Raw genomic sequence first — 13,119 nt, 5'->3', positions numbered from 1 at the left:
TGACTTCATCTTTTTACATCAAGAAAAAATATGAGAATATCCTGATTGCCTTTATGATGCCTTTCCCCTCTCCACAGTGGCACACAGGGAGGAGGGTGGCATGTGATCGGACCAGATGAGGAAAAGAAGGGGCCAGGAACTCCCTGCTCTGAGTGCCCAGTGGGGCCTCTGGGACGGTTGTGGGATGATGAGAGAACAGTTGCCGTGGAGCAGGAGCAGGGAAACGTTGAACCATCCTAGGTGTCACTTCCCATCATGAGAACAAGACCCTCAAATCTTTTTCTATAGAACTTCAACATCTTTCCTAAGCCAGCATCCAATTGCTGGCATGCAACAGAGGATAGGAACACAGATCAGTTGTCAAGAGATGTGAGTCCAAGTCTCTACTCTAGCTCTTACTGAGTGACTTGAGTAAGTGATCTAACCCCCTCTGACTTCCTGTTTCCCCAGCTGAAAAATTGGGATATCAGTGCCTCCCGTCCAAGGTCATAGGAGGATTAGACAATAATAGATGGGTAACACCTGGCTCATATTAAGTGCACAAAATAAGGTGACTATTACTATGGGAATTCCTCTGCTGGGGATAAACTGGAGCCTGAGACTTAATCATGTCCACATCCTGTTGTCCTTGGTGAACTGGTGACACCAGTGACAATATTTCAAATTGTGCTTTTACACTCCTGCCTTTGATGTCAACTTCTAGCATCCAGAGCCAATTTCCCCACCTCTTTAGATTGCTGTGTATCCCATAGCAAATTGATGAACCTCTCTGAGGCCCATCTGTAATTCAGATAAACCAGTTCATTTCCTTGTCTACAAACTCTGGATGCTGGGAGACTCTGCATGTATGAAGAAAGGGTATTAATGCCTTTGGGATCAGCTGGGAGTATGCAGACTTGCACAGAAAACGCCTCGCACAGGCTTGCTCGGGAGCTCCTCCTGTGGCCCACAGACAGTTGCCCAGTTAGTGTAGTTAATGTACTTTTCTTCCTTCCTTCTCAGGAAATGAATCCAGTTGCAGATCTTAGACTAAAATATGCCCTTGTAAGTGGGAGTGGCCAATGATATGCAATGGACACTGTTTTCCAGAAAGAGGGAAAGGCACACAACTGGCATCTTCTCCTTTTGCCGTTCACTCCCTACCTAGGCCGTGGAAGTAATGATGATCGAAATCCAGCAGCCATATTGGACCATGAGGCAGCCCTGCAGATGAAAGCCATATGCTAAGGTTGGAGGAACAGGAAGATGGAAAGAACCTGGGACCCTGAGGACACCATGCAGTCTCCGTATTAGCCTAGACTGCTTGTCTCTTCATCTATCACACAAGAGAGAAAAATCCCATAACTTACATAAGCTACTGTTATTTCTGATCTATGTTCCTAATAGCCAAACAATTCATTTTTCTATCTTTGTGCATATCCGAAATAGACATAACCACACTCATGAAGAACTCTGGAAGAACAGTGTTCCAGATCTGCACTGGAAATGCAAAGAGCTGAGCATTTTCCATTACAAAGTTCTTAATAAACCAGTATGTTTCTCATGTTATTGTTTAGTCGCTAGATTGTGTCCGACTCTTTTGTGACCTTATGGGCTGTAGCCCACCAGACTCCTCTGTCCATGGGATTTCCCAGGCAAGAATACTGAAATGGGTTGCCATTTCCTCCTCTAAGGGATCTTCCTGACTCAGGGATCGAACCTGCATCTCCTGCATAGGCAGGTGGATTCTTTACCACTGAGCCACCAGGGAAGCCCTATGTTTCTCATAGATGGCTGCAAATGTGCATGTGCCTTCCAAACAGAAGGATTTATTTAATTTAGCAATTCTCTAGACTTGTCATAAATACGCCAAAGGCACACCTTCCTCAAGATCTCTAGCTTAATTGGCTCCATGTTCTGAAGCTTATGAAGTCACCAGTCACCAGGTCTGCTTTTCATCCTTCACCAAGGCTGCATGAAACTCTCTACTAGACACTGCAACAAGATAAAACATTCTTGAAAACATTAAGGGCTGATGAACTGGTTTGGATTTTCTCCAATCCTCTAGGCTTTCTCTCCTCCTGATAGATCTAAAGCAAAGGCCAGTCACTTTGAAATGAAGGCATTTGATTTGAGGCCACCACACACTGCCTTATCTAGCAGAAGGGGCTTGCATTTTTCAAGCCAGAGAAAAGAGCTTCCATACCACTCTACGTCTCTTTGGTGTGGGGCACTGGGTCTTGGCAGCCAAAGGGAATATACCGCCCCATTTCTCACTCCCATGGAGAGGCAACAGAGATGGCCTGACTTGAAAAAATAACTGTTCAGCTCTGGACAAATATATAACTCCAAAGAAATTCAAATCCTATTTAGTTTTCTTCACTATATCACACTTTAGGTAACTAAAGTAGAGAGAGGGGGAAAAAAGACAGAATCCATCTGAACTTTAATGAGACATTCAATATAAGTCCATGAACATTTCCATGTTGTCTTAAATTTGCTTATCTTATATTCCTAGTATATGATATCAGCAATATAATCCACAGATACAACATGGATTGACTTACACTCAACAGGCGGAAATTGATTGTGCAACAAGCTTCAAGAAGGCAAACAAGCTTCCCCTATATCTCTCCTGGTGTTATTTAAAATCTTTATAAAATGGTAAAAGAATAACTTTTTAATGTGGGCAAATGCAATAGCTGAGTTCATATCTAGAAAAGTAGACATAAAATTTAAGACACCTTTATTTGGTTAGAGAACATGGTTCATCTGAACACAGACTGGTCAGTAACAGAAAAAAGTGCAAAGGCAAACAAACACCAAAATAAAGACACCATCAGAAAAACACTTGGTTGGGGAACAAGGCAAAGGAGACCGTGAACTGTTCTGAATTCTCCAACAATAATACAAGACTACCAAATGAACTCCCTCAGCTGGCTACTAATTCTTTCCCCAGCCAAGGTCACAGGTAAACATTCCGTTTAACATCTAGAGCACACCCTGAAAGCTCTGGGTTCGGAATCTAGGGGTCAGTGATCCAGAATTCTACTTCCTAGCTCTAGAAGACCAAAAGACAATTAGTGGTTAACAGTCTACCACTAGCAAGAATATCCCAGTCCTGTCTTCTATGGTCTCCAGCCAGGATTCAATGCGGTGTGAATTTGCACAGCAAAGTAGGTTTCTTCATTAAGTAGTTAATTAAACTCCTTTGAAAACGTGATCAGAGTTGATATATTCAATCCAAATTAGAGCCTTAACTGATAAAAACAATAGCCTTCAGCTCAAAAGTTCCAAACAAAAAGCTTGCAATGCCCACTTCACGTACATTTACACACACACACACACACACACACACACACAAGTATTAATTACCTAACTCTAGTCCTAAATTTCCTCAATGAGTTTAAATGTGTTGGAGGGTTACTTAGAACCTGAAAATGTGAATGTGAGAGAAGCCAGATCTCAGTTTAATACATACTGGAAGGCATGGAGAGAGTCTGGGCCACCTCTGCTTCCAGGACTGGATTCACTTCCAGGTCAAGTTAACATCTTGTCCAGTTTTTTATATTCCTGTGCTCAGAAAATTGGTAGCTCCCTGCCTTTTTCTGGAAATCTCAAAATAGAATTTCCACTGTATGCATCTTTGTGCTCCTCAGAACATATTAGATTTCCCAAAACTATAATAATATGCTCAGAAATGGCAGCAATATTTCAGAAGATGAATTTTGTAGCCCTTGATTTTCAGCCCTCCCCACACACAAACATACCATGTCTTAGTACATTGTGTTGAAAATAGGCTTTTTAATACCATTTTGTTCTAGATTACAAAAAAAAAAAAATACACAATACTTGAGAATTATTTAAAAAATACCAAAGACTACATATAAATGCATACATATATATCCACACACACACACACATATATATCCATATAGATATGTACTTAGTGTCTCTTTTTCCAGTCATTTTAGAAAAGGTATAAATGTGCAGTCTTTTTTAATGTATGCCACTCTGTAGCCTATCTTTCCCTAAGGACTATATACTGAACATTTTTCTGTGGCATTAAGTATTCTTCTACAAAGTTATTTTGAGAAACTGAATAATAATCTATCATATTTCTTATCATACAGATGAAAATTTTAAAATTTGCTTTAATCCATCTTCTCTTATTGAATACTCAGATTATTTATATATATATATATATATATATATATATGTATCTTTTACCATTAGAAACATTGCTTCAATGCCTGTCCTTAGAAGTAAGTTATTGCTCACATTCAGTATGATTTTTTTCTAGGACAAATTGCTAGATGTAGAATGTTTGGGACAAAGGACATAACAAATTTAAAACATTGATACATGCTGTCAAAATGCCCTATAGATAAATTGTACCAATTACACTCTACCATTAATATAGGAAAATGTCCCAAAATAGGTCCAGTCTCCCTATGTGCTCTCCAGATTTATTATTTTTTTCTCTGTGTGACAATGTTTTTAAAGGCATATTGATTAAAATTTAATTTTTTATTTCTAGCGAGGCTGAACTCTCACAATTTATTTATTCTTTGTCCATTTGTATTACTTCTTTCTGAATTATTTATTCATGGTATTTACCGATTTTTCTATTAGAGTATTTGTTTCTTTATTGGATTGGTAAGACTATATTACACATCAGTTTGGTAATAATATGCACCTTTTAACTAAGTTAAAGTCTTTTTGACATAAAGTCTTTTTGACATAAAGATTATGCATATGTTTTTCCAACTTATTTGTCTTTTAATTTTTCTCACAGTTTTTGTCTATAGAAGTGTTGCAAGGCTTTTGTACCCAAATCTATCCTTTTATCTTTTTAAAAAATTATTTTTATAAAGTTTTTCTCTGCCTCATATCATCATTTATTACATTCGCTATCTTTTTCTCACATTACATTTATTGGTATACTTTGAGCCTACACATTTAATCTATCTGAAATTTATTTTGCCATAATGAGAGGAAAGGCCCTTCTGATTCATTCTAAATGGTTATCCATGAGCCCATCTGACCCCACTGATAGACATGCATTCACTATTCATATGGGATTATATTGGGGGCTTTAATTTTAGCATAATGATTAAGGGCTTGGGTTTTGGAGTCAGACACACCTGATTTGAATTCACCCTAAGACCTCAGGCCAATTCTCCAAACTCTTTAAGCTTCAGTTTTCTCAATTGCAAAGCACTTAGCACAGAGACCTTGCACATATTAAGTGTTCAATAAATATTAGGCAGTAACAACATTTTCAACAAGATCTCAGAATGACCACCCAAATTCTACATCTGCATCTGATTTGTTGTCATCACAACACTGAAGAATAGTTTAGACAATTTCCCTAATAGCCTAAAGTAGCCTTCCCCACTTCAACCACACCATGGAGGGCCCAGTGACAGTTCAAGGGAAGCCAGAGTCACTGCTTTTGTCCACAGAGCTCCTGGTCCTGCCTATCAGAATAAGCCCCCGTAGGCCAACAGCAGGGCAAGAGGGATCTGCAACCATAGGACAACCCTACTGTCTCCCCACCTGCAAACACAGGCTCGGCTGCAGCTCCTCTTCTCCCTACCTTGGAGCAGACCACTCACTTCACTCCATGGCTTAAAGGATTTATTTTTCCTTAAGGAACAACTCCTGTCATTACACTTGGAAAGCTAGATAGTTTAGAACCCAGGAGAAAAGGAAAGGGGGAGAGAGAACACCAGTGTAGGACAAAGAGTTTTCAACGGTCATGCAATTAATTCAGTCAACTGTCCTAATCTTGGATGATTTCTAAAGACTAAAAAACCCCTACCTGGCTATACAGATCCAAGCAGTTAAATATGAAGCATAAATCAGCTCTTGATTAGGACGTTCCCCACCTCTCTCTTAAATCATTACATTCATTCTGATATTTCCTTAGCATGGAAGTGGGAGATAGCTTGATGTACGGTAGAAAGAACTCAGTATTTGGAGTTAGACATAACTGAGTTTGAAGAATCCCAATTTCAACACTCACCTGCCATGTGATTTGGGGCAACAGAATGAGTTTGCCCATCTATAAGAGATGTAGATAAAGCTCTAACCTCACAGAGTTTGGGGGAGAATAAAATCCTCTGACATAAAGATGCTCATTAAAAAAAAAAAAAAAAGATGCTCATGAATGGTGGGAATTATTACAGATAACCATTGGCATTTCTGTACATATTTTCTGAGTTAAGGTCCTAGGGAGCTAGAAAGGAGATTGGTCCAATCAACTGCTCTTCATTCCACAAATGAGGAATTGAGACCTACCAAAGAGGTCAAAATATATTTCTACGCCATACAATAGCTATCAAACTCCATCACCTATCTTCTAGTCTAGTTCAATTCAGCATGATTTTAGTACCTACTACATGCCAAGTGTGGAGGATAAAATGAAGAATAAGACAGCTTCTGTCCTAGGGCAACTCAACTTCCAATCTCCCCTGGGTACACACTGTCCCCCATCACATCGTAAATTCCTCAGCTAGGAAGAATATGTCTGCCACCACCTTCTAGAACCCCCCAGGAGCCAAAGTCTCATATGGTGCCTACAAGAGAGTCCCAACACATTTTGGAAAGAACTGAGATACATCTTTATCGTGACATGTCTGGTCTGCTCCAGATAGAGAACATTGTGTTCCCAAGTAACCCAGGGTTCACAGCATGTGACTTACCTGTCTCTAGAGTCCCCTCGCCTCCTTAGTCCCAGTCCAGCTCCACAGGAGTAACAGTAAAAGAATCAGACTCTGTGGCTTCCAGGCCTCTCATCACACCATCTCTTCTAACCTTAGAAAAATACAGCAGAGAGTGTAAAACAGCAGTCTACTCTCTAAGGAACAGGCAAGAGCCTCCTGAATGCATCCCTGCTCTGGGTACCAGTGGCATGAAGGCATCATAATGAAGTGCTTGACTTCATTATCCTTTCTTTCTGAGCCTTCCCTGCTTCATCACGTTTATTCATCAGCCTGAGATTGCATGCATAACCCTTGGCTTTCAACGTTTCTTATGTCTACCAAACTCTCAATTAACGCTGCAAAGAATTCTCTAGAAGCCAGGTCTTCCTGGCCAAGTACCCTGGGGTCCAAGTGGCTCCTTCATTTTGGCAGATGGTGCCCATACTTCCTGAGTCCTCCAGTCAGCATCAAGGAGACTACAAACCACTTCCAAATTGCTTACTCCCTGTGTGCATATTCCCATCTTCTTCCTCTGGCTCAAGTTGAGAGAACCGGGGATTGAGATCTCTCTGCCTCTGAAGAGGGTCTACCTCTGCCCATAGCCATAATTTGATGCCTCTCTCTGGGATACAGAGAGGGAGTTATTGAGCCAAGAGTTTATTATCAAGCTTAGCATGAATATACAGTGAGGAGGGCTGAGTGCAAAACCAAATGTTCCAAGTGTTCCTAATTCCATGTGTTTTGAAGTGCCTGGAGCAGGAATTTTGCGGAAAAGGGAAAAAGACTCTTCCCTGGTGGTAAATTAAGGATATATCTCTTTAGCTTTGGATCACAATCAGGCCCTTACAGTCAACTAATCCCATTCTCTCTTTATTTTCTCATTGTATTCTTACAAACAAGGCTGAGCCTCATTTTCATTGCCTAGGAAGACTTGCTACAAAGCTTCTCTGTTCCGAGACTCCCTCTCAAACATGTCTTCGCTTCCAAGGGTAATGAACTCCTTGATAATAAACGCCTCGCTTTAATGCACGCTCTCTTTGGTTTCCAGGAACTGCCTTATAATTACACAGCTCTGGATTGCATGTCAGAGGTTTGCTTCTCCTTTAATATTTTATGAAGAAATTCAGATTTTGACAGTAAAAATATTTAACCCAGAGGACCTGAAACCCAGACGATTATTTTGTAAAGTAGCCATCTAGCTGCACACTTGTGCACGACGGGCTCTCCCCAATGCGTACTCACTCTCTTTGATACTCTCTGAACAGACCCAACCACATGCTGTCCAGATGGAAACCTGGCTGTATCATTACATTATATTGAAATAACCCAATACCACCTGTTTCTGTTGGGGCTCCTGCCAACATTTTCCCATAAAACATTTATTTTGCTAATATTTTAGTTGGTCACCACAGAAGGACACTTGAAGTTAAAGATTTACCATGTGTTGCAGCCACTCGGAGCCAGAAGAGGCAAAAAAATAAAAAGCCCTTTGAAACCAGGCAGCAGGGTTCAAGAAGAACAAATGTCTATGTATTGTTTCCAAAGGTGGATGCCTCACCTGGCATGATGTCATCACGGGCATGGGGATTTCTGAACAAGGTTTTCTTGGCAATCTTCACAGAATGAATTATTCTAGTGTCTCTGGTGCTCATCCTTGGGTCGTAAAAATATTTTCAGCTCTGTTAGGAGGCTTTCCTGCTTCTTGGCAAATTTTCCTTCTCCAAAAACGTTGCATTTGTAATAAGTTCACAGAGATAGGAAATTGATTCACTTGACTTACAGGAACAAAAGGGCTTTCCTGATAGCTCAGCTGTTAAAGAATCTGCCTGCAACGCAGGAGACCCTGGTTTGATTCCTGGGCCCGAAAGATCCCCTGGAGAAAGGATAGGCTACCCACTCCAATATTCTTGGGCTTCCCTGGTGGCTCAGCTGGTAAAGAATCCACCTGCAATGCAGGAGACCTGGGTTCGATCCCCGGGTTGGGAAGATCCCATGGAGAAGGGAAAGGCTACCCACTCCAGTATTATGGCCGGGAGAAGTCACAAAGAGTCAGACATGACTGAGCAACTTTCACTTTTACTTTTTCCTAGGAACAAAGGTATTTATTATTTTTATTATGGCCGGGAGAAGTCACAAAGAGTCAGACATGACTGAGCAACTTTCACTTTTACTTTTTCCTAGGAACAAAGGTATTTATTATTTTTATTCCGTCAACAAGAACAGGGTGCAAAGTGGTGTTACCTATTAAGATCTGGCAGTGAACCTGAGGTTACAGTCATTAGATGCCCTTGGGAGCAGATGCAATGAACTTTGGAACTGAGCACCTGGTTGGAATCCTTGGGTTAAGAGACATAAAATAACCTCAACAAAGTTTTCAATGTTTTGCCTCTCTTTTTCTGTCCCTCACAGCTGCATATTTACTTGTCAAAAAATAAAGAATTAAAGCTTACCCAGCTCAAAGACTGGGAGGCCATTGGAATAATTTGCCAACATTGTCATTTGGAAATGTTTGCACCCAGTTGCACCTTCAGAGGAAGTTAACTATCTACCTCCTGTGTGGCTGCAGCTGAACCCAGCTTCCCTGGTGGGTTTAGCTTCTGCCAGCATTACTGTCTTCATTTTCTCCTATATGCTGAATCCCTTCTCCAAAATGAACCTGAGAGGACTAAGGAAAACACATACAGAGATGCATGGAGTTTGGCTGCCTATGCTTGACTTCAATGTTTTGACTCTCGTGGTGCCTGGAATCTCCATGAGACTTCCCAGAATTCTAACTCACTGTTAAGTGGTTCTCCTTTCTGTTGTTGTAATTGGCGATCTAATTACAAAGGTTAACTGCATGGACTTTCCACCCCTTTCCCTTGGTTAATTAACAGGCAGGGTCGCCTCCTGCCCTGCTTCTAGACTGACTGATCACTTAAAATCAGAGGAAGGAAAAAGGAATGATGTTAGCCTGGAGTCCCACTCATACAACGTGTCCATTTTTCAACACAAGGAAATTTTTTACACCTAAATGCCCATTTTGCAGTGCAAAAGTAATTTATATGTTAGATATTTGTTTTAAAAGTCAACTTGTAACCTGTAATGACTATAGATATAGATTAAGAATCACAAGTAAAGCAATGTACGTCTCTTGACAGCTCCCGTTCATGTTCACATAGCCTCCCTGAAGACAGATAATCATATAATTAAGCAATCCATTTTTCAGCATATATGTGCTGTACAGAAGAGTGTTACAATGAATCCTGGTGTGTGCTTTGGTTCAAAGTAGGAAATACTGAATAATCACCTTTTTTATGAAAGCACTTGACCTTTAAATTGATATTTCCTCCCAACAGATTAAAATTATTGTTCAACGAGGTGTTGAAAGCAGCACAGATAACCCAAAGGTGGCCCATCTGTTATTCACTGTTACAGTTTATGTCCAACTAACAGTTGCAGCTGACTGCCTTAGAAAAGGTAGAAAGAGCCACTTTTGGCTTTCTGTCAATATCAGATTTGATTTGATTTTTTTCCCCTTTTCTAAGACTGAATTTAAATTCTTAAGACTGATACGAATTCACAAATAAAACTTGTGAATTTGCATCTTTCTGGTTAAAGAGAGCTTCAACATTCTGGATGGCATGAAGCAGGATAAGTAGTAACTCGATAACATTGAGCCCACTCCCCAAACATAAAAGTTTGCCTTGAGTAGAGTTGCCAGATTTACAACAAAAATACAAGATGCTCATGTAAATTTAATTTCAGAAGTAGGTATGTCCCATACTGCAAATTATTCTTTGTCAACCTGAAATGCAAATGTACCTGAGCATCCTGTATTTAATTTGGCAGTTCTACACCTGAACACGCGGTCTCAGATTCTGATCTGCCCTAGTTTTCTCTTTTTTACCTTTTCTACAGAGAAAAACATCAAATATGGGCAGCTACAGCAACCAACACCCACAGGTTGCTGATGGCTGAAAACTAGGAGTGCTATGAAGTCAATATCCATCATCCATCCCATTGTTTTTTAGTTACCGATTAGACTGCTTCCCTTCGTATGATTAAATAGCTCTCTTAATCATTGCTTCAATTCCTGGAATCCTTTATCAAGAACAAGGACAACTCTGTTCTGTGTGAACAAGGAAAAATGTGAAACTGATGCTAATATTTAAAAGCTTTTTGTTTACCCTTCTAGCATCTATCATGACATGCACATTGAGTGGATTTATCATAAGAAAAGCTCAAGGAGATGCGGTGGTTTCAGACACAATCAAATCTGCTCCTTTTGAGCCCTGGAAATGTGCCCTTCCCTTCCCAGAAGTGTCCCTGCTCCTGGCACACTAAGCTCAGATCTAAACCAGGGTAAAGGAGCAGCCGGAGAGCAGAGAGCCTTGAGGCCGGAGGCTGCACAGGGAAGATATCCCACAGTGGGGCCACCAGGGCAGAACAGAACCCTGACTCTGAATCAGCAAAAACTGCTCCTTCATCACTGGTCACCCTGCCTTTTCAAGACTAGGGAAGAAAGTCTTTCTGGGTCTCCCCTTCCTTTGCTCCATAGAGGGCCACCATTGACTAAATCTGAAATGACAGCTTATCAGAGGAAACCAAGGAATCCCCATTAAGCCAGGAAACCAATAGGGAGGGCTGAAGACATGACTCTTTTCTTTATTGAACTATTACATTGATAAGAATCTATCATAATCTGAAACACTTCCATGACACATTTCCAATGTTTTGTGTTCTTCTGTATGTTCAGATTTAGAAAAGTACTTTCACTGACCTCATGTCCTATCTCAGTGATCTATGGCTCCAAAATAAACTTTTAGATCACTCTGCATGTACGCTAAGTCACTTTAGTCGTGTCTGCCTCTTTGCGATTCTACAGACTGTAGCCCACCAGGGTCCTCTGTCCATGGGATTCTCCAGGCAAAAATACTACAGTGATTGCCTTTTTCTCCTCCAGGGGATCTTGCAGACCCAAAGATCAAACCCACATCTCTTATGTCTAACCTGCATTGGCAGATGGGTTCTTTACCACTAGAACCTTCAGTTACTTTTGTAAAAATTCATGTTTTGATTTCAGAAACTCCAGACCAGCAATGGTGGCCTGAAGCCAGAAAGACTAGGCACTAACATATTTTGAATATGATGTCACAGATAGCGTCCAGGAAACGATTATCACTGGACAGATAAAAGGAAAACATCTTAAAAGAGAATATAAACTTCTTAACATACTCTAGAGGCATCATGGTGAAAAGTTCTGTGCATCAGAGAAAGAAAACTCAGTAATGCGTGTAAGGAGTGGCTTGCACGTGTGTGAGGTTAGAGAAAAAGCCACACCTGGACTGCAAATGTATTGGTTCCATCTATGAGTGCTAGTCTACCAATCCTGAAATAGAACAAGTATCATTTTTGTTTCTTCAGTGTGATACTATCAATTAACACATATTTAGACATTGCTAGATGTCAAGTACTTCACATATGTTAACCATATTTAATCCCCTCTGTCACCCTGTGAAGCCAAGGAGACACAGAGAGCTTAAGCAAAGAATGGTTAAATCACTATTCTGGAACCCAAAGGGGGTGCAGGGGACCAGACCGAGATGAAATCGGACAGCCTGACCCCAAAGGTCCCATTCTGAACACTATCCTGGATCTGGCAATGGTTGTCTCTCCCAAAAACTGACGGGGTTCAAAATCTGAATTCCCCCGTCAGATTGTTTTCCAACCAGACCCACGAACTGTAATTGGATTACGCAGTTGGAATCTGAGAAACAGGAAAGTGCAAATGGTCGAAATAATGAGCACTCATTAAACTCCTCAGAAAGAACAACATAGTCGTTCAAGGCAATTCCTATAAGCAAGTTTTGTTTGAAGACAAGAACTCAAAGGTAAGGCAGAGCATCGAGAACATGATCTTTGCCTTTAGAGCTTAGTTGCTTTCCCCCAGCCCCTACTCCTTCACTTGTTCTCCCACAGAAAATATGGAGGTACTCACTTATTAAAAATCAGCTTGCACCCCAGTCCACCCCAGAGTAAAAGCAAATGGCTCCCACGGGAGTGAGAGGAAAATGGAGTCATTTCCGTGAAAAATTCCCAAGAGTGCTTTTTTGCTTTTAAGAGCAGTGAAATCTCTTTATGCTGGTAATTTATTATTTCCACCAGTTATTCAAATATTTGTCTACATGTTGAAAAATTAGTCCTTATTCAAACAAGTTTCTGCTTTTAGAGCAAAAGCATGTTAAATATTCAATGAAACTGGAACTCTAACAAAAGGATCCACAGAGAGCAAAATTAAAGACACATGCTTTCTTTCACCTTAGATATGCAAACTAAAAAAAATTGTAATAATGAAAAATAAAAATGTATGCCTCTCTCCAACAGACATTGGGCTTTACAGCCTGGACTAGATGCCTAACTTCAAGGAAAAAGGTTGATTTCATCCAAA

General features: G+C 40.5%; 1 long non-coding RNA gene across 1 annotated transcript in view; it reads right to left on the bottom strand.

Moving 5' to 3' along the window:
• Positions 1–13,119, bottom strand: part of LOC136162798 (uncharacterized) — a 59,137-nt gene that overhangs the window by 29,261 nt on the left and 16,757 nt on the right. Inside the window, exon 2 of the long non-coding RNA XR_010662171.1 lies at positions 6,690–6,801. This is a non-coding gene — a long non-coding RNA (uncharacterized lncRNA). The remainder of the gene's footprint in view (positions 1–6,689; positions 6,802–13,119) is intronic.

Source organism: Muntiacus reevesi, chromosome 3 (genome assembly GCF_963930625.1).
Source record: "Muntiacus reevesi chromosome 3, mMunRee1.1, whole genome shotgun sequence".
NCBI lineage: Eukaryota > Metazoa > Chordata > Mammalia > Artiodactyla > Cervidae > Muntiacus > Muntiacus reevesi.
This window is presented reverse-complemented; position numbering and strand designations above follow the sequence as displayed.